This window comes from Mesoplodon bidens (assembly GCF_964165515.1).
Source record: "Mesoplodon bidens genome assembly, chromosome: 1".
In the NCBI taxonomy this organism is placed as follows: Eukaryota; Metazoa; Chordata; class Mammalia; order Artiodactyla; family Ziphiidae; genus Mesoplodon; species Mesoplodon bidens.
The window spans coordinates 206425751-206453416 of record NC_138176.1 but is presented as its reverse complement, the minus strand read 5'-3'; positions in this window follow the sequence as shown (position 1 = coordinate 206453416).

The window sequence follows — 27666 nt, the reverse complement described above, 5'->3', positions numbered from 1 at the left end:
TTTTAGAAATCTTCTGCATTTTAGTATGATTGGATATTAGTGCAGAAGAAATTTCTAACATAAAATATGTGCTATAGGATGTGTTCAGTTTCACAACCTCTAATCATTTGGACCTGGAAATTCATCGATCAGAGATTATTGAGAAACCTGGATGAGTTCACCAGCGTCAAGAAATTGAAATTCTCCTTAAATTCACACAAGTTGCCCAGAATTTTTGGAGCTTCCTAGAAATTGTACTAATTCCAGATAGCATAGCAATTATTTTCATTCACTGCAAATTTTGCTAACAACTCTGTCAGCAAAAGGAGGAAATAGATTTGATCTATTTATTCACTAAAATTAAACTACCTGGAAAGAATTTCTGAGATACTTATAATTCCTCATAGAAATTCTAGTAGTTCTGGTTAATATATGAGTCATAGGGAAAGAATATGCCATTTTCTGTCTGGTTCTGAATTAAGGAAAGGAGTTAACGTTAAGGAAAGGAGATCAAAGATTGAATTATGACCTTTTCCAGGCAGGTATTAAAATGACCTTAGAGGTAAAAAAAAAAAAGAAATCAGCATGACCAGAGTCTATTAGGTTGATCAAATGCCCCACTTTATGAGACACTTTATAGAGCTTTTCCTTCAAATCCATGTCAACCAGACCCTATATTCATTCACTCTATGAATATAGAGTGTGCAATATAAAGGGATTGTTTTTCATAACATGCAAGAGCCACTCAGAAACAAATGTTTAAAAAACTCACAGAATTTTAGGTATGGCAAGAACAATGGAAAAAATCTCGTTCCATATCTCCAATTTTACACATGATGAAATTGAGCTCAGTTCTCACTGAAGAGATTTCTTCAATTTACCTCTTTGCTCTTTTTTCCTATTCTCCTAGCCTAATCACACTATACATTGAAATGATTATGTGTTATACCATTAGGTCAAAAAAGACGTTAATGTAGTCCCAGATTTTATCAATTCTGCTTTTAGTTTCAGCACTATTGTTCATTGCTCTCTCTAATTACATAATAGGTGAGTTTTAAAAATGAATAATTGGCATTGGTTTCTTAGTGTATAATATTCCTCATTACAAATCATACAAACTTTCATTAATGAATTTACTCTTTTTTATTTACTCATATACAGATGTCATAGAGTATATATCATATTATAGATTGGATAGAAATCTCAACTTTGTCAGGATGTGAACAAAAATCACCCTATTTTATTTAAGATAAGTTGCTATTTTCTAGGTTTGGGCACATTTTTAAATGTTGCTACAAATAATAATTACTTGATCACACATTCCAATCTGTTGGGTGAGTTCAGAGCTACACGCTATTTGCTGTAATCTACCCCTCTAGAATCCCTGTTAGCAAAGAACTATATGGAATCATGAAAATCATAGTCGGTCCACCATAATATGGAGTTGACTTTTAATGCAAAGGAGAAAAGTCATTATAATAGAGATTAGGCAGAACTATTCCATTTTCTTCCTATGATCTTCAAGTTCTACTTTTTCACATTTCCACATGGCTTGAAAGATGAGACCCGATATAATCTGTGCTTGGGGATTGCCATCCCCCTCTAAGGTCAAATAGGAATCAAGTTGGGGATCATGGAAAGGGAATCATAAAGCAGGCAATTTATATTTTCCTTCAGTCTAGACCATGAATAAAATGAGCATAAGGAAACTTCAAGACACACATGAGGCCTTTGTTAGTTAGCTGGGAATAAAAAAACTTGTAGTTGAAACAAAATACACCCAAATATGTTGAGTATTTTCCTGATGTGTGCCTTTTGCAATATAAATATTTGTAAATACTCTGTCAGTGGAAGCAGGTGGATGGCATAGTTTATGGCATATGAGAATTGGAGATCTTGTTTTACTCTCCCAAAATATGACTACTATTATGAATTATAAAACCAAATTTTGACCTTCAGGTTTTGTCATAATTTAGGCTTTATATATGGAAATTTGGACTCTCAGAAGCAAACCAGTAGAAAGAGAAAGAAGTTAAATTTGACAAGATTAAGATTACAGAAAATGGCTTAGAAGGGCTGATTCCATGTGGATATCTAGTCAATAAAAGTCCTATCTAAAGGGATATGATAAACTCATTTAGACCTAGATCAGCAAGAATGTCTATACAAGTTCCATGGGGTGGGTTGGAATTAAAAGTAGTGGTGGTACTTTTACAGCAAACATATGGAACTTAGTGGTCAGTCTTCCTGGAGCAGAAGAATCCCCAGAAGCAGCTGAGGTGGTTCTCCATTTATTCCCTGTCAGTATCTTGCATGATCCTGGATAGAATATTTCTTAAAGTTGTTTTTCTAAAAATGTCATCTATATTGATGAAAAAAAAGAAACATCAATCTATTTGTGTACTCTAAATATAATGACTTGTTCTGCTCAGCAAGATTTGACCATAAGAAAAACATTTAAATGAAATTTCTCTCCCTGAGGAACACAAACCAGTTAAGTCTAGAATAAAGAGACCCTCTATAATTAGTGTGTAGAGTTTGGGAATAAACAAGTCAATGGAAAGTAAATTCTCATTTATGATTTAAAAAAGGAAGATGAAGGATAATTATTGTTAAAAAATAAACCACTATTTCCGATGAAGGAATGGGAAATTGATAATAAGAGGATTGGGGAACACAATATACTATAGGAGTTATCAGCATCATCAATATCCTCATCATTGTTATCAAATAATTGATCATCATCTCTAATCTTCTTATTTGAACTATAAGCAGAGTTTTACATGGTGCATCAATCATTTCTCATTGTCATACTTTCTTCACTTCAGATTCCTCATCTCTCTGACATCTTTTTTTTTGTGTGTGTGGTACACGGGCCTCTCACTGTTGTGGCCTCTCCCGTTGAGGAGCACAGGCTCTGGACGCGCAGTCTCAGTGGCCATGGCTCATGGGCCCAGCCGCTCCACGGCATGTGGGATCTTCCCGGACCGGGGCATGAACCTGTGTCCCCTGCATTGGCAGGTGGACTCTCAACCACTGTGCCACCAGGGAAGCCCTCTCTGACATCTTAAAGCTGGTGGTTTCTGGCACTCAGGCTTGATGTATTTGTCTTATGAAATTCATTCTCTTGGTGTCTTATCAAGTCCTGTGGCTTTAAATATTATCTATACACAAAGAGTCTCTAATATGCATCTCCAGGACAGATATCGCTCCCTGTCCTTAACAACTCTACATGCATATCTACACAATATCACAAAATAATATTAATAGAAGTTATTTTCTTTTTAAAGTTAGTATTTAGTATTTGCTTGACTTTCCCTTTTGTTCTAAACTTTTTTTCTTTTTCTCTCTGTTCAGTATTTCTATTTGCAAGAAGTTTAATTCAAACTTTATAGTGACTCTCCTATAAAAAAATAGCCAATTTTTTCTTTGAAATGCTTGATGTATTTGAATTTATTATCTTACAGTCTTAACTTATATGTTCTATTGCAGTACATTTCTATGTCCTGACACCATTGCAATATCCTTCTTTTGATTGCCAGAGTAATTTTTTTCAATTTAGTGTTTTCTTCTACTAATTAGAATATTATACATTCTATTTTTAATTTTTGTAGTTATTAAATATTTTATTAATTCTTTGGTCATCAAAGTATAAAATTAATCAATATATTTACTACTCTCCCTTATGCAAGAACTTGAGACTACTTTAATGTCAAACACATCACTTGAAATTTATATGCTGATTTTATCATGTATATTATTTCTTCCTTTGTAAAACACACAGAGGAGTTAATTATTATTGTTTTTACAGATTTCTTTAGATTTTTGCACTTATTTATAGCTTTCTTTGTTCTTTACTTTTTGCATCTTGAAATTTTGAATTGGTATTATTTTCTTCTGCCTACAATACCTGCTTAAGAATTTTCTTTAGTAACATTTCATTTGTTATAAAATCTCTGTTTATTGTTGGAGAAGGTCCTTTTTTACTTCCTCCTGACAAAGGATGTTTGTCAAGAAAGCAATGACTTAGTAAAACGTTATTCCACTACTTTCTGACTTCCATTGTTTCTTTTTTTAAAAAAATAAATTTATTTATTTGTGGCTGCATTGGGTCTTCATTGCTGTGTGCAGGCTATCTCTAGTTGCGGCGAGCAGGGGTTACTCTTTGTTGTGGTGCGTGGGCTTCTCATTGTGGTGGCTTCTCTTGTTGTGGAGCATGGGCTCTAGGCACACGGGCTTCAGTAGTTGTGGCTCACTGGCTCTAGAGTGCAGGCTCGTTAGTTGTGGCGCACGGGCTTCGTTGCTCTGCGGCATGTGGGATCTTCCTGGACCAGGGCTCAAACCCGTGTCTCCTGCATTGGCAGGCGGGTTCTTAACAACTGTGACACCAGGGAAGTCCCCATTGTTTCCTTTAGAAAGTCAGCGTCAGTATAATTTTTGTTCCATTGAAAATAATTTAATTTCTCTGACACTATTATAATCAACTTAGTTACATGATTTGTTAAATATACTTAATCCAAAATCAAGTTTCACAACTTTACATATATATGTCCTTTTTTACTAATTAACTTGGTAAATCTTTTGTACATTTTTTAAAACATGCTATTTAGGCTTCCAGCTCCTGATCTACTATGTAAAGAGCTTGGAAGTTGTTACTCCAAATATTATAACAAGAAAATATCTGAACAAAATGAAAATCAGCAACTCTTCTTAGATACATCAGAGAATGAGGACAAATGTATATTGCAAACTCTAGAACAATCACAATAAAATTTAAAAAAATAAGTAGAATTGATATGCTAAGAGAGAAGGGAAAATGGAGTAACATAAAGTACTCAGATAAAACCACAGAAGGCATAAAAAGGGTGGAAGAAAAAAGAAAAAGAGCCAGAGCAACTAACAGAAAATAGTTACAAATATTATGGCTATTAATCCAACTATATCAATAAGCACAATAAATGTGAATGATTTAATACACCAATTAAATGAGACAGACTGTCAGAGTGAGTAAATCAAAAAACAACTATACTTTGTCTACAAGAAACCCACATTAAAAATAAATACATGTGTAGATTAAAAGTAAAGTGATGGAAAAAGATATATCATGGTAACACAGATCAAAAGGAAGCAGGAATGGCTATATTAATTTTAGACAAAGAACACTCAGAACAAGGAGAAACATCAGGGATAAAGAGAAGCATTACATAATGATAGAGGGGTCAAGTCTCCATGAAGACATAATAATCCTTAATGGGTATATGCCTGAAAACAGATTTTCAAAACGTGAGGCAAAACCTAATGGAACTGCAAAGAGAAATAGACAAATCCACTGTTAGAATTGGAGATTTCAATACCCCTCTACACCAGTAATTGACAAATCCAGCAGGCAGAAGTTCAGTAAAACTATAATTCAACATAACATCACCATCAATCAGTTGGATCTTGTGTTCTATATGAGATCTTGTTTAAGAGAATGAAAAAATAAGTCACGGACTAGGTGGAAATATTTGCAAAACAGATATCTGATAAAAGACTTGTATCCAAAATATAAAAAGAACACTTAAAATTCAACAATAATACAACAATCCAATTAAAAAATAGGTAAAAGATCTAAACAGATACATTACTGTAGATGATAAACAATAATAAATATACATAATAAAAGGTGCTCATCGTATGACATTAGAGAATTGTAAATTAAAACAATAATGAGATACCACTATATACCTATTAGAATAGCTAAAATTGAGAAAGCTGACAATAGCAGATGGTGGTTAGGATGTAGGGCAACAGGAATTTACCTTCATTGGTAGTGAGGATGAAAAAAGGTACCACATTTTGGAAGACCATTTGGAAGTTTCTTACAAAGCTCATCAGAATCTTACCATATGATCCAGTAATTGTGCCCCTAGTTATGTACCCAAATAAGCTGAAATTGTAGTTACACATGAAAACCTGAAGACAAATGTGTACAGCAGCTTTGTTCATAATTTCAAAAAAATGAAAGTATTGAAGATGTCCTTCAAAAAGTGAATGGATAAACAAACAGTGTTACATCCATGTAATGGAGTATTATTCAGTGATTCAAAAAGCTATCAAGCCATGAAAAGACATGGAGGAAACTTAAATGTATATTGCTTAGTGAAAGGAGCCAATCTGAAAAGACTGCATACTGTTTGACTCCAACTACATGACATTCTGCAAAAGGCAGAATTATAGAGACAGTAAAAAAATTAGTAGCTGCCAGGGTTTTAGGAAGAGAAGAAAGGATGAAAAGGAAGAACACAGGGAATGTTTAGGGTAATCAATCTCTTCTGCATGACACTGTCATGGTGGAAACATGTCATTATACATTAGTTAAAAACTATAAAATGAATACAGTGAACCCAAATGTAAAATATAGACTTCAGTTAATAATAATGTATCAATATTGATTCACAAATTATAACAAATCTACCACAGTAATAAAGATGTTAATAGGTGAAACCCTGGGATGGGGGGAAGAGTAAAGGTGTAAAGGAACACTTTGTATCATCTGCTCAATTTTTCTGTAAACCTAACCTGCTCTAAAAAAAGTTAAGTCCATTAATATTTAATTTTAGTGTTATCCATATTTTATATAAAATTTTAATTATATTCACTGGTGGTTTGGACTTTTGGTCCACCAAACTGCCAGAAATTGTAGAGTGTGTGTGTGTGTAATATTACTATTGCTAAGAAAAATATTTAGAACTATGACTGACCTGCTCCTAGCCCAAACTAAAACTTTTCTGTTAATAAAGTGTACATGGCTAATAGCAGATTGCTTTTACTGAAGAGAAAAAATATTCTATCACTTGATTTTTCCATATAATTGCCATAAGCACAACCCCAAAGTTATCTTTAAAAGCTCAAGTGCTTAGACTGTATAAAATTCATATATATATGTGTGTGTGTATATATATATATATATATATATTTTTTTTTTTACACAAGTAAAATCTCAGTTAAGTCTTTGACCCAATTAGTTCTTTTTTGTTTTGATCACAAAAGTTAAAATAAGTTATTTTCACTGTATATAAAGGAATTTAGAAGTCGTCCCCGCATGTATATAAAAATCTCCGGTTTTAATGGTTCATTTCAGAGCCTTCCATATCAATTATTATGAGGGATAGTTCTTATGATGTCATTTTACAGCAATAAAACCAAAGAAAATGTGCAGTGATTATTATTTCCTATTTGATGATAATTGAGAGAATTGCCTAAACATTCTGCAAAGAGGTGATAGCTGTATTTAAATGACCAATTTTAAGTGGGTATTGTCGACTCCTCCTTTAAAAGAATGGTGTCAAAGTAAGGACTAATCTTGGGTGTGTCTTTCATTACCCCCACTTAAAGCCAGTTGATTAGAAAGGGCAAAAATAAATTTCATTTCTGTGATTGACACAGTCAATCTCAATTTTACTTAAATGTGTTCAATGGACTCCATAGAATATTTTTCTTCTATCTTCAAATAATTTGACAGAACATGTTATTAGTGTTTCACATGTTGCCATTCCCTTGCTCTTTTCCTTTCTTATAATAACAAGCTGATAAGCTCACAGTTTTCCCTATGACCAGGAATTAGAGCTACAATCTGTTGAGATAGTTAAAATCTTTGACATAAAAGTCTTGTGTGGTTCAGTGTTTACTATTAAATGAAAATATTGTTTCAGAATCTTATGCCTGTAGTAAGGGAGGAAAAAATATGAGGGTTAACATTGTTTCAAGAGGAATGCTTTACAGTATGAAGCCTTAAATTGCTAACCTTTTCACTTAATGAAATAAATATTTATACATCCTCAAAATTCAGTTTCATTAAATGTACACACCCCCTTATGAACTAATTCTTCTCAGCAACTCTCAAATATTTGAGTGCTGTCATAATGAAGGTGCTGGATGCAAAGCAATGGTGCTGACTTACATTCCACTCCCCAATTATTTGTGCTGCTTTTTTTTTTTTTTTTTTTTTTTTTTTGCGTTACATGGGCCTCTCACTGTTGTGGCCTCTCCCGTTGCGGAGCACAGGCTCCGGATGCGCAGGCTCAACAGCCATGGCTCACGGGCCCAGCTGCTCCGCGGCACGTGGGATCTTCCCAGACCGGGGCACGAACCCGTGTCCCCTGCATCGGCAGGCGGACTCTCAACCACTGCGCCACCAGGGAAGCCCTGTGCTGCTTTTTTTATAGTAGATACTTCTGTCAATTTTAATTTCATCCTGGCTAAACACAAAATAGTGTGAAGGCTAAGCAGATGGTTGTCACAAGCAGATGAACACAAATAAAATTTATGGGAAATTTTCCAGTCTGGTAGCAGAAAAGGGACTGAGTCACCAAATTCATTTTATTGTTCATGAATATCATGTGCCAAACCCTTCATATAACATGTGGAAAATAATCTTATTTGTGAACCCAAACAGTTTATAAAACATTTAACCAAATTGCCATTGTGACTGTTTCTAAGGAGCTAATAATTATCAATGTGCTGTGATGATTTTCTTATGAATGGATAAAGAGAAAAAATGTATAACAAAAGAATAAATTAGGAAACGAACACTTTATGCGTATCTTTTGTATTGTTAGGTAATCTTTGCCTTGAACTGAATTGTGCTCCATTTAAATGAATTTTATGAGGAAAAATGTATATTTTTGTGGTGTAATAGGTTGGATGGGAGGAGCATTTGAGTGTCTCCTTCCCTTTTTGTCTTAGGGTGACTTATTACTAATGTAAATGGATTCACCCCTTGAATTCAAACTTTGTAACAAGAAGAGGAGTTGAGGGAGGATATTCTGTACTTTTCAAGTCTAGAAAAGAAGTGAAAGAAGTCAAATAGGTGGTTTTGTATTTTATGAATTCTGAGAACTTTCACGTTTTAGTGTAGAAGGGTGTGGCCAAATCACATTGCTTCAGATATTTCGCACATTGAAATTTAGCCCAAATAATTTCTGGAAGAAACTTAGGTTTGAGCTCACCTTTGTTATTTGCATTAAGCATGTTAATTTAGGTTTAACATATAAGGGATATAAAGCTTCAGTATAAAGTTCAAGCACAGATTCTAGGGTTACTTCAAACACAAACAGATCATTAGGCTCCCCTAAATGTTAATAAGGACCTCCAGGCTCCTAACTCTCTTCTTCTTAAAATAATTCTAAGTGAGCATATGCTGAGAAATAGTTTTATCTCATTTGCACTAAGGAGAGTCATGGTGTGAAATAGTCATTCTTGAGGGGGACATAGAACTACAAGTTGAGGAAATTTACCGAAAAGGAGGGAATAACACAAGTTTATAAATTGTATAGCCAAATATTTTACTTACATCTTTTTAAAGATCCAGAACTGAATATAGTATTTATCTTTTTGATATTTAATGATATTAATTAATTTGCCCAAAGTCTTTATAAAAAAGGTTCAAGTTATACTTAACGCTTCCAACAAATATATGAAAAGCAACACACACATATATATGACTAAAAATATGGAAATAAAAATACAGATAGCCACATGTATACATACATATATATACAGCCATGCATATACATTTTATATACAAGATAGAGAGATAATGGATATGAGTGAGAGGCAGTGTCTTAAATTCATTTTGGACTATACCTTATTAGTTCAAACATAAGACAACACTAACTTCTACCTTTTAATAGGATAGAGTAGTTTAGAGTACACAAATACCTCCATCATGAATAATTTTAAATTTAATTATTTTAAATTATTTTAATTTAATTTTAATAATTTAAATAATTAAATTATTTAATTTAAATAATTATTTAATTATTTTAAAATTTTAAAATAATTTTAAAAGTTGGGTGCACTGTAAAACAAGTTGGATTTTTAAAAATTACCTGTTCCTAGGCATCAGAGAGCTATTCGAAAAGCCAGGATAAGAAAGACTAATATTACCAAGAAGTAAGGGCCAAAGAGTTGAGCCAAAATTCTGCTTTTGGTTTTCCTCTGGGAGGTGCTTACCAATTCTGAGTGCAGAGCAAGAAGCTGAGAATCCAGGCTTTCCCGGGTAGAGCTACTGCAACAGGACAGAGAAACCATCAAAAATTCTGGCAGAATTACAGAGATGGAAATATAAAACTGGAGACATTAGGAGACTCAACCACATGATCACTCTTTCTATTAGGTGAACATTTTCCATACAGATAAGAGATACTAGGACTCAGATGACATTTAGTGGTCCCCTTGCCCTCTCCAAAAAACTAGAGCCTTTCTTCAGAAGCTGTTCTCATATGGACTCTGAGCATTCCCCCCCAAAAAAAGGTGTTGACAATTTGATATCTGGTTCTGTATTTGTTTGCTAGGGCTGCCATACAAAGTATCACAAATTGGGTGCCTTATACAACATACGTTTATTTTCTTACAATTCTGGGGCTAAAAGTCCAAGATCAAGGTGTTGGCAGGCTCGGTTTCTACCAAGGAGGAAACTGTTCCATGCTTCTCTCCTAGCTTCTAATTTCCTGGCAATCTTTGACCTTCCTTGGCTTGTAGTTGCATCATCTTGATCCCTGCTTTCATGTTCACATGGCATTCTCCCTGTGTGCATGTGTCTATATCCAAATTTCCCCTTTTTATAAGGACACTAGTTAAGCTAGATTACAGTCCACCTAAATGATCTCATTTTCACTTGACTGCCTCTGTAAAGACCCTATTTCTAAATAAGGTCATATTCTAAATACTTATTTGAGCCTCAACATATCTTGTTGGGGGCATACAATTCAACCCATAACAGGGAGTCTAGTTTTCAGAGATATCGTTAAGTCCCTCTGACATCATTTCTTTCTGCACGATGCTGATGTAGGTGATTTGGCACTACTCACTCTTATGATGGTATTTGTTATATCTTATTTAGTTTTGTTGCAGAGTTTGTCTCTAGGTTTTATTATGCCTATGTGTTCTATCTGCTACTATAGGAAGTACTTCAAATTCAATGACTATAATACTGCCATTTTGTTGTTAGCCTCCTAAGTTATTTTTTAATCATACTCAGCACTCTGTGAATTTTTTTTTTTTTTTTTTAGTTTTGAGAATCATGTTCTTTTGATCCAGAGAATTTTCAGTCGTTTTCTTTTTTCATCATTTTTTTCTTCTCCATTCTATTATATCCTTTGGAAAATCATTACAGTCATTGGTTTGGAAGCTCATGGATTATCTTCCCTGTCTGTAACTTCTTTCCTATATTTTCCTTAACTCAATTTCTCCAAGTTGCCTGCAGACAGGTTTGATACTTTTAACCTCTTAAGTCAATATCCTCTCTTCAGTTTGTCAAGACCATTATTTATTCCATCTTTCCAGTTACTACATTTTCATTGTTGCCAGATGAACTTTTTTTAAAGCTTACCTACTTATTAATTTAAAACCTCTAATAGAAGTTATTTCTACCTATAAGTTGAGAATTTTAATCACACTTAATTTAACACCTATTTCAGATATAATATTCTATTTTCTTGAATGTCTTGTTGCTTGTTTGGGAATCTTGGGTTTACATTTGAGGGCATAGGATTCCTTAATGAATTTTGTAATTTTAGTTTGAGATGCAAACTGTGTAAAGAGTTTTTTTATTCTCTGTTAAATGGTTTTTATCAATTACTTCATCCCAAGGTCTTCGGAGTTCAGGTCTTCAAATTAAGTCTTGTATTGATAGCTATAGGTCAAAGGCTGGCTGTTTCCAATATTTAAGTTGTATCTTTGATTTTTTTTCTGGATATAAGCAACCATAAATTTTCTGCTGAATTCTAGGAGAATGGGTGGAAATATTTTCTCTCCTGTTTATGATTCAGATGCATATTCCCACTCTTCACCTCAAACGTTGAGCTCAGCATCATTTCTCTGACATTGATGGTAGGTACATATTTGATCCCAGGACTCAGTCACTAAAACACTGGCCCTAGGAACCTGTCTCTTATACCAGCCTTTATAGAACCCTGTGACTTCAGTGCCAACTTAGATGCTTGGCTATCCTTTTAATATATATTTATGAAAAATTCCATCTTGTTTTTACACATCATTTATTTTAATAGTTAAAATATATTTTTACCTCTCATAAGTTTGAAGCAGATTGTCAAGTTTTATAATGTGTCAATGCTACCATCTTGTCTCACAATTCCAAGAATATTTAGGGGATTATAAAGGCACTCACTAGTTGGTAACCAAGTAGAGAAATCTTCCTTTTAAACACTGGCCCAATTAACTGCAACTCTATTATCGATCCCATGCGTGACAGCCAACCAAGTCAGTTCATCTTTTTACACATGTGTAACTTAAATTCTAGTCCTATGTCTGACTATTTCTCTGTCTCACCAAAGTTCAGAATGGCCATGGTATTATTTCAGTTAGTCTAAAAATGAGGCTGTCACCTTCTTCCTCCCAGGAAGATAGTGAGGTTGTGAGGCAGAGATAAAATACCTGACTTCCAAAGCAGACACTGTAGGGATGAGCAAATTTTCACTAAATATTTCTTAATCTTGATAACATTACTATGTTTTTGAAAGTACTAATTTGTCTTAAGACCCTGGATTATAACTGATAAAAGTTTCATAATTTTAAACAGTATAGTCTTAAAAAGTTAAAAAGCATATATAGCTATCAGGTATGTCATCATATAAATATGGTCTTCTGTATAATAATAATATTTTTTATTCTTAGAACTACATTTTATATAAAAATGAAAAGTTTGAAATCATTTATCCCAAAATTTCATTGTGGTAAATCAGTGGCAGTATCTGCCAAGGTAATCAGAAATGTCAGGTTTAATTTTAACGTGCTTGAAGCATTTGTTTAACCATATGCCTGCCTCCTTTAGCAGTATAGAAAAATAAAATAAGTCATGTGGATATCAGTGAAACACACAAGGTACGAACAGACCTTCCACAAAATTATTTTATTGCTGCAAAAGTATACTCTAAGCTAACCTTACTCTATATCATGGGAGAACAGAACTGCAGGAACTCATAAGCAAAAAACATACTAATATTGAACCAAAGCCCATGGCACATAGATCGTCGGCTAGAAAAGGAACACATCAGTTCTTTAGTTTATATTTTAGGCTTGCAAAACTACTGTTCCTAATTGCATATCCCTGAAAAAGTATCCTGAAAATTCACATCAGTCATAAAGCAAACCAAATTTCCCCAGTTTATATAAAAGCAGTAATTGTGGCAAATCTGACTTTTATCCTTTCATCAATGTTCCCCAAAATATACTTGTAGAAAAGTGGTTTTGCAGCATGTTGATAGCATGACAGAAGTTTCCGTTTGCTGAATAAAACTGGTAGCAGGAAAAGTCTGATTTAAGTGAATCCACTTAGAAATGGAATTTAATTGCATGGTAAATAATTTTAATATTTTGATTTGTACCTGTATCTTACAAAATAAAAGGAAAAACAATGGAAATTAGTTAAGAGCATTATCTTAAAAACTGTGTTAGTATTATAATGTACTAATTTTAGAAAAAATAACCTTACAATTTTTTGCACCGTTGTTCTACTAATAACACCACGTAGTATGACACCAAATCCTGAACTTCATATTTGACTCATAAAAACTTTTGAAAAGGACAATTTTTGCAAAAATATCTGAAAGCTAATTCAGTGTTCTCAAGGGCTTCTTACTCTTTTGACTTCAATCAGTCATTGCATCATTTGCAACATTTTCATTTTGTTTGCAATGATTGTACTGCATTTGCTTTTTTTAACCATACAGTACAATCGACCATAGACTGTGCCACTACTATGTTAGCTATTTACCTGTCTCTCAATCTCAGACTGCTGGGGCTGGGAGTCTCCAATTTTAGTTCCCAGTCTGCCTTGTTAGAGGCTTCCTCTAGGCACCGCCAAGAGGAAACAGTTATAGGAAATCACAAGGCAGGAAGAAGAGAGAAACGTCTGTCTTCTGTCTCTGTAAGTCTGAGAGCTGCTGGAGGTCGCCTTTTGGCAACAGGAGGGATGAGGTAAGTTTGGCTTCCTGAAGTCTGAGCAGAGGCAGCGTACTTGTTGATACTAGTAGCCTGGCCACTGCTGCAGTTTTGGGGGTGGACCCAAAACCAAATATTACAAAATCTCCAAAATACAGCAGCAGTCACGAGCTTGTGGGTTCTGGAACAGGAGTGGTGGCAGCTTCTCAACATTACCTTTCCTTCTTTTGCTGCTTTCACGACCCCTCACTTTGCCTTTGCTCTTGTCTTTTAAACAATATTGGAACCGTTTCTTTGGATTAAATTCCACCTGTTTTAAATGAGCAAAGTGATTTCTATTTTCTTGATCGTGCCACACTGCCACAAGGAGTGAAATGTTGCTCATGATGGGCAGGGATGTATTTTCCTATTGAGTCTGGCAGATTGTTGGAGGAGACATTAATGTTTAAGTGACTGGTTTATTAGATTATATTTTAGTGCAAAGAGATTACTTAAGGTACTTTGAGAACTAATTTGATGAATTCCTAGACATCAGGGATGCCTTTTAATCTGAGTGCAGGTTATCATAGTCAAATCATTTGGGGAAAGGTGGCTGTTATGGAATAAATTGTGTCCCCCTAGAATTCATATGTTGAAGCCCTAACCCCTAGTAGCTCCTAATGTGACTGCATTAGAGGTAGTGCCTTTACAGTGGTAATTAAGGTTAAATGAGGTCTTATGGGTAGGTTTTAACCCAATACACCTGGTTTCCTTATAAAAAAGAGGAGATTAAGACATACAGAAAGAGACAGTGGAGAATGTGAGCACCCAGAGACTAGGTCACGTGAGGACACAGTGAGAAGGCAGTCATGAACAAGCCAAGGAGAGAGGCCTCGGTAGAAACCAAACCTGCCAATACCTTCGTCTTGGATTTTCAGCCTCCAGAAGTCTGAGAAAATAAATTTCTGTTTTTTAAGCCCCCAAGTCTGTGGTATTTTGTTATAGCAGTCCACGTGGACTAACAACTGAGGGTGAAAGTAAGGTAAATAGGTGTATTTACTGAGCAAATCTTCATTGTGATTTTTTTAAATGAGATTATGCCTTATGTTTTCCAAATCGCTCACTCACCTCTTTTTCTTCACAAAACATCTCACAAATCTTTTGTTAGCAGAACACTTTCCAAACCTGCCTCAATTTTCTTAATAAGACTATGTCTCTTGAATACAAGCACGCTGTCCTTTTCTTTTATCTTTTCATAATTGCAGTTACAGACATTATATCTGAAGTATTAATATATCCTTCCCAGATGACTTCTCCATCGGTCCCTCCTCAAAGGTGAATTTTCATCTATGAGCCTGACTTAATGGCTCCTTTATCTCCCCCTTAATATACACCACAACAAAATCAGGCATTAACTGGAAGTCTCAAAAGAAACAAAAGGGCATATTTAACATCATTTCAATAAATTTGAATCTCAAAACCATATCAGTATTTTCTCTAAGTTAGTCCAGGATATAAAAACCCTCACAGATTTGGAAGATTCATTTATTTCCTCTGTTTCTTATAAGGAATAAAGCATTAGTTTTCTATTACTGTGTAACAAATTACCTCCAAAACTTTCAGAGTTTATTATCTCGTATTTTTTATCTCACAGCCTTTGTAAGCTGCGAATTTGGAAACAGCTTAGTTAGTAATTGGGGCTCAGAGTTTCTCATGGGGTTTTAATCCAGATGTTGGCCAGAGCTGCAGTCATCTGAAGAATTGATGAGGGCTGGAGGATCTCCTTCCTAACTCACTCATATGGCTATTAGGAAGATGCCATAGACCCTCATTAGCTGTTCTCCAGAAGCCTCAGTTCCTCACCATGTGGACTTCTTAGGGCATGAAAGCTAGCTTTCCGAGAGCTACTGATCCAAGAGAGAAGAAAAAGGCACATTGTGTTTAGTGATCTCCCCACAGAAGTGACATGCCATCAATCCTAGAGCCCAGCCCTGATACAGTGTGGGAGGGGCCTGACTATGCAAGGATGTGAACACCAGGAGGTCAAGATCCTTGGGGCTCTCTTGGAGGCTGGCTACCATAGAGAGAGAAATGCAAAATAAATCATGAAATTAAATTTTGACAGCAATTACCAGTGTCTTAGGCTTTTACTTTAAATATTTTGTCAGTGTAATCTATTTCTGTTGATTTTAGCTCTTTTTTTAAATATATTTTCAAGTTTTATGAGCTGCTCCAATGATTTTATACCAATCACAATGCAATAAATATCAAGAAAGTTTTGCTCACATTTCTGGAAAAAGTAGAGTAACTGAGAAATAAGTGTGAGGCAGGTATGAATTTGTCTTGTCTCACTCAAATATCACACATTTATTTTATACCAGACCTCTCATGTTTCAAAAGAGAGTAGTTCATAATAGACTAGAAAATGAACAATAATTTATGTATCAGGTAATACATATTAGACTACCTGTGACAAACTAAGTAATGAAAAGCTTATAAAAAAGAAAATATTTTCCTCATGAGAATCTTTAGGATTTTAAATTGTCAGGTAACTTCAGTGTGTCAACCTCAATTATTATAGAACTTGATAGCATTTTTACCAATCTTAATGAATGCTTCATTATACATGTAATTGATTAAGCTTAGAATCTGAGCCATTCTTGATTCCTGATTTCACCTCATCCTCCACATCCAATTAACCAGCAAATTCTGTTGATTCAACCTCAAAATTATATGACCAATCCATCCCCTTTTATCAATTTCCACCTCATCAGTTCAACTGCATGTCATCAACATTCCTTCCCTGGTCTATGCAACAGTCTCTTGTCCCCTTTCTTACTGTTTTTCTTCAATCCAATTTAGTCTTCATTCAGGAAACAGACTCATCATTTCAAATGGAAACACACAGGTGAAAATTGTCAATGGCTTCCCATTGAATTTAGATTAATATCCAAACTACTTACAGTGACCTTCAAGGTCCTACATTATATTTGTTTATTTATTTTAATTTTTTTTTACTGAAGTATACTTGATTTACAATATTATAGTAGTTTCAGGTGTACAATATACTGATTCAAAATGTTTATAGATTATACTCTATTTAAAATTATTATAAAATATTGGTTATATTCCTGTGTCCGTACAATATATCCTTGTAGCTTATTTATTTTATAAATAGTAGTTTGTACCTCTTAATCTGCTCACCCTATCTAGTCCTCCTCCCTTCCCTCTTCCCACTGGTAATTAGTTTGTTCTCTACACCTGTGAGTCTGTTTCTATTTTTGTTATATTTATTTGTATTATGTTTTAGATTCCACATGTAAGTGATAACCTTCAATATTTGTCTTTTTCTATCTGGCTTATTTAATTAAGTGTAATACCCTCTAGGTTTGTTGATATTGTGGCAAATGGCAAAATTTCATTCTTTTTATGGCTCAGTAATATTCCATTGTACATATATAATACATCTTTTTTATCCATTCATCCGTTGATGGGCACTTAGTTTGCTTCATATTTTGAGTACTGTAAATAATGCTGCTATGAACATTAGGCTGCATATTTTTTTTGAATTACTGTATTTTTCACTTGGATATATACCCAGGAGTGGAATTGCCGGATCGTATGATAGGTCTATTTTTAGTTTTTTGAAGACCCCCCACCCCCATACGGTTTTCCATAGTGGCTGCACCAATTTGCATTCCCACCAATAGTTTACAAGGGTTCCCTTTACTCCATATCCTTGCCAACATTTGTTAATTGTGGTCAATTTTATGATAGCCCTTCAAATTGTGACAAGTGTGAAGTTATATCTCATTATGGTTTTGATTTACATTTCTCTGATGATTAGCGATTTTGTGCATATTTTCATGTGCCTGTTGGTCATCTACATGTTTTCTTTGGAAAAATGTCTGTTCAGCTCTTCTACCCATTTTTATTCAGGTTGTTTGTTTTTTTGGTAGTGTGTTGTATGAGCTATTTATATATGTTGACTATTAACCCATTATTTGTCATATCATTTGCAAATATTTTTTCCCATTCCATAGGTTGCCTTTTTGTTTTGTTGATGGGTTCCTTTGCTGTGCAAAACTTTTAGTTTAATTAGGTCCCATTGTTTATTTTTGCTTTTGTTTCATTTGCCTTTAACTTCTCCTTTTTCATTTCTGATTTTACTGATTTGGGCCCTCTTTTTTTCTGATGAATCTTGCTAGAGATTTATCAATTTTGTTTATCTTTTCAAAGAACCAGCTCTTCATTTCACTGATCTTTTGTATTTTTTTTAGTCTCTACTTAATTTATTTCTGTTCTGATCTTTATGATCTCTTTCCTTCTACTAACTTTGGGATTTGTTTGTTCTTCTATTTCTAGTTCCTTTAGGTATAAGGTAAGGCTGTTCATTTGAGACTTTCTTTGTTTCCTGAGTTAGGCTTATATGGCTATAAACTTCCCTCTTAGTACTACTTTTGCTGTGTTCTGTAGATTTTGAATCATTGTTTTCATTTTCATTTGTCTCCAGATATTTTTTAAATTTCTTCTTTGATTTCTTCAGAGATCCATGGGTTGTTCAGTAGCATACTGTTACCCTCCATGTGATTGTGTTTTTTGTAGTGTTTTTTCTTGCAGTTGATTTCTAGTCTCATAGTATTGTGGTCAGAATGGATGCTGGATATGATTTCAATTTTCTTAAACTTACTGAGACTTGTTTTGTGGCCTAGAATACAACGTATCCTGGTGAATGTTCCATGTTCACATGAAAAGAATGTATACTGTTTTGGGGTGGAATGTTCTATGTATATCTATTATGTGCATTTTTCTAATAGGTCATTTAAGGCCACTATTTCCTTACTAAATTTCCTTACTAAATTTCTAATAGGTCATTTAAGGCCACTATTTCCTTACTAAGTAAAGTGGTATTGTCTCCTACTATTATTGTGTTACTGTTAGTTTCTCCCTTTATGTCTGTTAATATTTCCTTCATATACTAGGTGACCCCATGTTGGGTGCACATATATTTACTATTGTTATATATTCTTCTTAGATTTATCCCTTGATCATTATGCAATGTCCTACTTGTTTCTTTGTTTTAAAGTCTATTTTGTCAGGATATAAGTATTGTTGCCTTGGCTTTCTTTTAGTTTCCATTTGCATGGAATACCTTTTTCATCCTTTCACTTTCAGTCTGCATGTGTCTGAAGTGAATCTCCTGTAGGCAGCATAAATATGGGTCTTGTTTTTTGTACATTCAGCAATTTCATGTTTTTTGACTTAAGCATTTAGTCCATTTACATTTAAGTAATTATTGATAGGTATGTACTTATAACAATTTTATTACTTTTTTTGCAGTTCTTTTTTGTTCCTTCTTTTCTCTTCCCTTATGATTTGATGGCTATCTTAGTGTTATGTTTTAATTCCTTTCTTGTTTTTGTGTGTGTATCTATTATAGATTTTTGGTTCATGGTTACCGTGTAGCTTGTGTATAGCAATCTATATATACATGTGATTATTTTAAGTTAGTGGTCTCTTAATTTTAAATGCATTTTAACTACCTTCCTTTTTACTCCCCCCCCAACAATTACTATTTTTGACATCATATTTTACATCATTTTGTTATGTGTATTCCTTAACTACGTATCGTGGATATAGATGACTTTGCTACTTTCGTCTTTAACCTTCCTACTAGCTTTGTACATGTGGATTTACTACCTTTCCTGTATATTTGGTTTTACCAATAGTCTTTTTCCTTTAATAATTTTCATGTTTCTAGTTTTGGCCTTTTTTTTTTTTTTTTTTTTTTGCTTAGAGTAGTCACTTTAACATTTCTTGTAAAGCTGAGTTGGTGGTGCTGAACTCTTTTAGCTTTGCTTGTCTGTGAAACCTTTGATCTCCCCATCAAATCTGAATGAAAGCCTTTCTGGGTAGAGTATTCTTGGTTGTAGGTTTTTTCCCTTTCCTCACTTTAACTATATCATGCCACCCTTCCTGGACTGTAGAGTTTCTGCTGAAAAACCAGCTGATAGTGTTATGGGAGTTCCCTTGTATGTATAAATAATTGTTGCTTTCCCTTCACTGCTTTCAATATACTCTCTTAATCTTTAATTTCTGCCATTTTAATTATAATGTGTCTTGGTGTGGTTCTCTTTGAGTTGATCTTGTTAGGACTCTCTATGCTTCCTGGACCTGGGTATTTGTTTCCTATAACAGGTTAGGGAAGTTTTCAGCTATTATGTTGTCAAATATGTTCTCAGCTTTTTATCTCTCTCTTCTCTTTCTGGAATCCCTATACTGCAAATGTTAGTATGCTTAATGTTGTCTGAGAGGTCTTTTAAACTGTCCTTATTTCTTTTTATTCTTTTTTCTGTTTAGCTTCAATGATTTCCATTATTCTGTTTTCAAGCTCATTGATCTGTTCTTCTGCATCTTTTAATCTATTACTGTTTCCTTCTAGTGTATTTTTTATTTTAGTTATTATATTCTTCATCTCTGTTTGGTTCTTCTTTATATCTACTGACTCTTTGTTCAACTTCTCACTGCTTTCTTCCATTCTTCTCCTGAGTCTTTATACATATTTACAATCTTTATCTGAACACTTTCTTGGGTAGCTTACCTATCTCCACTTCCAATAGTTCTTCTTTTGAGGTTTTATCATATTCTTCCATTTGAAACATGTTTCTTTGATGCCAAATTTTGCCTAATTTGCTGTTTTTATTCCTATGTATCTAGCATGTTGGTTATGTTTTCCAACCTTGGAGAAGTGGCCTTTTGTGTGAGCATCCTATGATTCCAGCAGCACACTCCCCTGTTTGCCAGAGCTATATACTCTAGGTGTGCCTCCTATATGGGCTGCATGGGTCCTTCTGTTGTGGTGGGCTGACTATTGTGGGCAGTCTGGTAGGCGTGGTTGGCCCCTAATCAACTTGGTTGCCAGGTCCTACCTTATGGAGGCTGCCAGACAGTTTTGGTGGGGTCAGGTCACAGACGTCTGGCTGCAGAATCCCAGGGTGTCCTGGGCCTAGATTGGCCCATTGGTGGGCAGAGCCAGGACCTGGGGTGGGCTGTTGTGTGACCATGGTTTCTGCATCTAATGTTGGCCTGCTGGTGAGTGGGGCTTGTTTTTGACATGGCTGGCTGTGGGTTTCTGGGTGTCTTAAAGCTGGTGCTCGCCCACTGGTGAGTGGGGCTGGATCCCAGGGTGGGTGGCTTAGGGATCCAAGGTGCCTCAGAGCTGGTGCCTACTGGTGGGCAGAGCCTGGGCCCAGGGTGTCCTGACATTAGTGCCAGCTCACTGGGCTGAGTTCCAGATTCTCTGACTGAGGGGTCCAAAGAGTCCTGAAGCTGGTGTCACCCTCTGGTGGGTAGGGCTGGATCCTGGAGCCACTGACTCAGGTTCCCAAGGTGTTGCAGAGCTGTTTGGCCTGCTGATGGGCAAGGCTGGGGTTGGAGCATCCCTGGTCTGGTGCCAGCCTCCTGTTTTGCTGGCTGAATCTTGACAAAGCAGGCTGTGGGGCTTCAGTGGTCCCTGGGCTGATGCGTGCCCACTGATTGGTGAGGCTAGGGCCCAGGGGCTAGACCCAGTGATATGCAGAGCCAGGTAGTGTCTATGGCTGCAGGGCCTAGAGGTCCCAGAACTGGTGCTGTATCACAGTTGGGTGGAGCTGAATCCTGGAATCACTGGCTATAGAGCCCTAGGAGTCTTTGAGCTGGTGTTGGCCTGCTAGTGGGCAGGGCCTGTTCCTGACATAGCTGGCTACAGGGTTTGGGATGTCCTAAAGCTTGTATAGGCCAACTGGTAGGTCAGGGCAGCTGGCTGATGGGTCCATGGTTTCTCAGAGCTGGTCTTGGCCTGTGGGTGGGTGGGATCAGGGCCCAGGGATCCCAGGTTGGTCTGTTGCCAACCTGCTGGTGGGTGGGCTGGGTCCTACCATTATAGGTTAAAGTGCTGCAGTGGTCCTGGGGCTGGTATCTATAAGCTGGTGGACAGGCTGCATTATATTTGTACTCTGGACTCACTTCTTAAGTTTCAGGTCACTAGTCTTCCATTTTCTCAAAAGCAACACTTTTTTCATGCCTTAAACTCTTTACATGTGTACTGTTCTCTTTTCAAGGGTTTTAAAAAAGCTTTTCTCTACTCTTCCTATGACTGACTTTTCTCACACTTCAGCTTTCAACTTAACATACTATGTCCTCACAGAGGGTTTTCCTTGAATGACTCTCTTTTGCTAGATGAATTCTCTTTCCAGCAACATCTTTTTGAACCAATACTCACCCAAACCTGTTATTCTCTGTTATGGAACACCCACTCCATTGCTTTCTTTATTCATTTTCTTTATTATCTTTGTCTATTTTCCCATTGTCGACTAGAATATATAAATTCTTTTATTCTCCCTGAATAAAGGAAGCTGAAATGCCTACCACATGGCCTTGCATATTTTTGAATAAATATATTAACAAATATATAGCCTAAAGATTCATTATGAATTATCACCCAAATCGAATAATTGGAGCAGTTCCTCTTCAGCAGCTCTATTTTACCTGCTAGTCTGTTCCATTGCTACTGTGGACAGTTTAGCAAGAATAGAGATTTTCACATCTCATCCATATTCTTCCCAATTTCCACTATCACACCAGACTCTGTTTTTCTATATGGAAAGTAGCTTTCAATATCTGAAAATTATTTCAAATAACAAAAATATTTTATTTTAAATATTGTGTAAATCAAAAATCTTAACTGCCTACCAGGCTGGCTAGTCAAAAACAAAACATAACCTTAACTTATAAAAAGGGTTAGAGATGGAACCATTTCCCTGTAGTCTGGAAGTCAGATAGTTCCCTTAAAAGGTTTTTAGCCACTGTAACTAATATGACATTTGAGTGACTTAAAAACATTGTGGATAACAGGGAATCCAACAAATGGAAACCAATGAAAGACATTACCACAGTCCACCATTCATAATCCCTTTAAAAAGTCTTATGGTCATTCATGCTTCCTAGCAGGCCAGAAATCTCACATGCTTTCAACATCCCTAAAGCAGCAGATACAGCAGGATAAAAAAGTGTGTGCTTTACTGGTACTTTCAACCATGTTATTGGATGAACCTTCTCAGACAAATGTTGCCATATTTTAAACACTGCCTATGTCACCATTAATAGATAGGAAATTATGCAGGCCAACACATTTCAGACAGAGAAATCCCAAATCTGAAAACCCTTTGCTCATTCAACTACTTAAGACAACTTTGTAATTTTTAAACATCATAACCATCACAAAAAATAATGAATTTATATACCAGTACAAAGCAATTTTCACTTTTTCTTATTCCACAAGTCACAATGATAAAAATTTTACATTCATATTTATTATTTGACATTATTGTCAGACATATGATTTTGAATTTTTTGAAATAGTAACTTCAAGTAAATGTTTTATAACTCTCATTCCTCACAAATAGTTTTACTCCTAATGATGTCTTAGTAAGTTCTTCCCTAATGATTTCCATGCTTATTGAATGTGGGAGTGTGACTATTATACCTTACCCTAGTTATTTTAGTTGAAAGATTAACTGACTCTCAGTCAATACCTAATATTAACTGCATGTCTCTTAAGTGCCTTGCACTGTAAAGCTGTGTGAATTCAGTCAGGTGTATGTCCCTTTCTCTGCCTGCTAGAGATGAATCAGGCAGGGACAAATCTGAGCACCTTAAGGTCTCATATTTTTTGCCCTTCTGGCCCCTGAAAAATCTGTAGTTTCCCTTGGAAGTAATGCTGCCTTCTGAGTCTGCTTCACAGATGTTTTGGATCAAAGACACACAGACACCATCTCCATTGTTTCTGAAAATTTTTCTTTAGAACAGGAAGGGTACAGTGAAGCTGCCATGAGAAAGACCCATGAAAATCCTGCTGCATGCAACAGCATTGTCTTAGCAAAACTTACCTTTGGACCCCTTCAGTTGCACATGACTGAGGACTTACTATACATTTTTTATCACAAGGAGAATTCAACCTGGATAATAGGAAAGTTATAGCTATAAAAATGTGGTATGAAGTTGAGCTAGACTGAAAATTTGAATCAATCTAACTCTAATGTTGGCTTTTTATGTTGGCTTCCTTGAAATTATGATTTACGTAGTATTAAGATATGACTAGCCTGCTGTTCAGAATGCCATTTAATATACTGGTTTAAAAGATGCACTTCACATTAGTTTATAGACATCCTTCCTCACCTTAACAGCTTGCATCCATAGAAACGATTCCTCCATTATGACACTTTTCACCACCGTTTTTTCAACCATATTAGCTCTGAGGTATTGTTAAATATATTTTTTCCTGGTTAATGAAACAACTAAATATCAGAAAGAAGATACTGCCTTCATCAATGTCTGAAATGCCTGGGAAGACTTGGCCCAATAAAAGAAATCCCCAAACTATTCAGCTATCATTTCTCATAGAGGCTTATTAAAGATAACAGCACCAAGTATTTGTTTACAACTGAATTGCTAGAAACATAATCAAATACACTCCCAAGGATGCAATCAGTCAGGAAACATCCTGCACAACAAACCTCTGTGGGATAATCTGACACTGTTGTGGGCCCCTTGATTTCTCTGATGCACAGAAGCAGAGCACAGACTGTGTTTTGAAGGCATTCCTGGATTTATGTGGAAATGGTGAACTCACTTTCTTGGTTCAAAAATTTGCACATCACTGCTTTTCTACTGTTATCTCTGTGAAGCTTCTCTGCTTCAAACCCATCAACTATTTATTTACTTGAATATTCTTTTGAAGTTATTCTCTTCACAGAACAAATGATCTGAAAATTAATTTTTCAAAACTGACAACTGAATCAAAAGGAAAGTCTTTTTAAATTTAAAAGGAAAATTTCTAGAAATTACATATTTTTATTGGCAGAAATCTAAAAGTTGGGTTTTTTCTAAATGAATGTGACAGAACTCTAAAAATGCCCCCTCCACCCAAGATTACCTGCCCTAGCAACTTGGGACTATGAATATGATAACATATTATGGCTGTGAATATGTTACCTACCATGGCAAAAAGGACTTTGCGGATATAATCAAGACGACCGATCAACTTGCTTTAAAATAAAGAGATTGCTTTGGATTGTCAGGTGGGCCTAATCATATAATTATATGAGCCCTTTGAAAGCAGAGAGTTTTCTCAACCTAGTAGGAAAAGGGGAAGTCAGAGGAATTGGAAGCCTAACGTTGACATACTGTCGTTGGCTTGAAAATGGAGGGCATCCTGTGCAATGACAGGAGAGTTGTCTCTAGAAGCTAGGAGCAATCCCTGATAGCAAGGAAGGACAAAAAGGATCCTCCAAGTCATGGAACTGAATTCAGCTAACAACTTAGATGAGCCTGAAAGACGATTCTTCCCCACAGCCTCCAGAGAAGAGCCCATTTCTGCCAAGACCTTGATTTCAACATTGTGAGACAGGACCATTTGAGTCTACCCTGACCTCTGTCCTACAGGACTTTCAAATCATAAATGAGGGTTAAGTGACTGAACTGTCAAACAGCAAAAGACAACTAATACAGAGATATTCTGAATTGTTCTTTTTTGAGGAGGTATATATAAAAGACATTTATTGTATCAGTTGGAATTCTTTGTGCTACAAATAACCAAATAGACAATCCAAATTGAATTAAATGTCAAAATGCATGTAATATTATATAACAAAATAACTAGGGGAAATATTTTAGGTTAATTTGTGGCTTAATAATATCAGCAAAGAATCAGAGGCTTTTCCTCTTCTAGTCTGCCAATTTCAGTCTGTCAGTGTTGTGTTCCCTCCTGGTTACAAGGCAGGGGTAGCAGTTCCAGGTATTACATGCAGGCATAACCATGCCCATTGAATTCTTTAAACTTTTTAAAATATTTTTCTTATATAACTTTCATTTATAGAGCATTGTACTTCAGTACCTGTATATACTACAGAGTGATCACCATCACAAGTCTGTTTACCATCCATCACCATAGAGTTGACCCCCTTTTCCATTTTGCCCAACCTCCAACCACCTTCTCCTTTGATAATCACTAACCTGTTCTCTGTACCTATGAGTAGTTTATTTTTCTTTTGTTTGTTTGTTTTTTCTTTCATTTTGTTTTTAGATTTCACATATGAGTAAAATCATACAGTATTTTTCTTTCTCCTTCTGACTTATTTTACTTAGCATAATATTCTCAAGTTTCATCCATGTTGTCACAAATGGCAGGATTTCATTCTTTTTTCTAGCAAAGTAGTATTCTATTATATATATTTGTATCACTTCCTCTTTATCCATTCATCCTTCAGTGAATACTTTGGTTGTTTCTACATCTTAGCTGCTGTAAACAATGCTGCAATGAACACAGGGGTGCATATATCTTTTTGAATTAGTGGTTTTGTGTTCTTCAGATAAATACCCAGAAGTGAAAAGCCTAGGTCATATGGTAATTCTATTTTTAATTTTTTGAGGAATCCCCATACTGTTTTCCATAGTAGCTGCACTAATTTACATTCCCACCAATAATGTATGAAGATTCTCTTTTCTCCACATCCTCTCCAACATTTGTTTTTTCTTGTCTTTTTGATAATAGCCATTCTAACACGTGTTAGGTGAAATCTCATTAGGGTTTTGAGTTGCATTTCCCTGGTAATTAGTAATGTTGAACATTTTTTCATGTGCCTGTTGGCCATCTGTATGTCTTCTTTGGAAAAATGCCTACTCAGATTCTCAGGCCATTTTTTAATCTGCTTGTTTGGTGTTTTGTTGGATGAATTCTTTATATATTTTGGATATTAACCACTTATCAGGTATATGATTTGCAAGTATCATTTCCCATTTAGTAGGTTGCCTTTTCATTTTTATGGTGGTTTCCTTCTCTATGTAGAAGCTTTTTAATTTGATGTAGTCCCACAAAGTTATTTTTTATTTTGTTTCCCTTGCCTTTGAAGTCAGATCCACAAAAACACTAAGACCAATATCAATGAAGTTACCACCTATGTTTTCTTCTATGAATTTTATAATTTCAGGTCTTACATTCAAGTCTTCAGTCCATTTTTAGTTAATTTTTATATAAGGTGTAAGATAGTGGTCTAGTTTCATTCTTTTCCATGTGGCTGCTCATTTCTCCCAACACCATTTTATTGAAGAGACTGTTTTTTCTCTATTGTATGTTCTTGGTTCATTTGTCATAAGTTAATTGTCCATATATGTGTGGATTTATTTCTGGGCTCTCAATTCTGTTTCATTGATTTATGTGTCAGTTTTTGTGCCAGTACCATACTGTTGTAATTACTATGGCTTGATAGTATAGTTTGAAATCAGGGAGCATGTTACTTCCAGCTTTGTTCTTCTTTCTCAAGGTTGTTTTGGTTATTAAAGGACATTTGTGGTTACCTACAAATTTTAGAATTATTTTTTCTAGTTCTGTGAAATATGCCATTACCATTTTGATGGGGACTGCATTGAATCTGTAGATTGATTTGGGTATAATGGACATTTTTAGCTACCTTAATTCTTCCAATTCTTGAGCATAGTATATTTTTCCATTTATTTGTGCCTTCCTCATTTTCTTTCATCAGTGTCTTATATTTTCAGAGTACAGGTCTTTGACCTCCTTAGTTAAATTTATTCCCAGGTATTTTATTCCTTTTGATGCAGTTGTAAGTGGGATTGTTTTCTTAATTTCTCTTTCTGATCATTTTTATTAGTGTATAGATATTGATTTTGTATCCTGTAACTTTATTGAATTCATTTATTAGTTCTAAA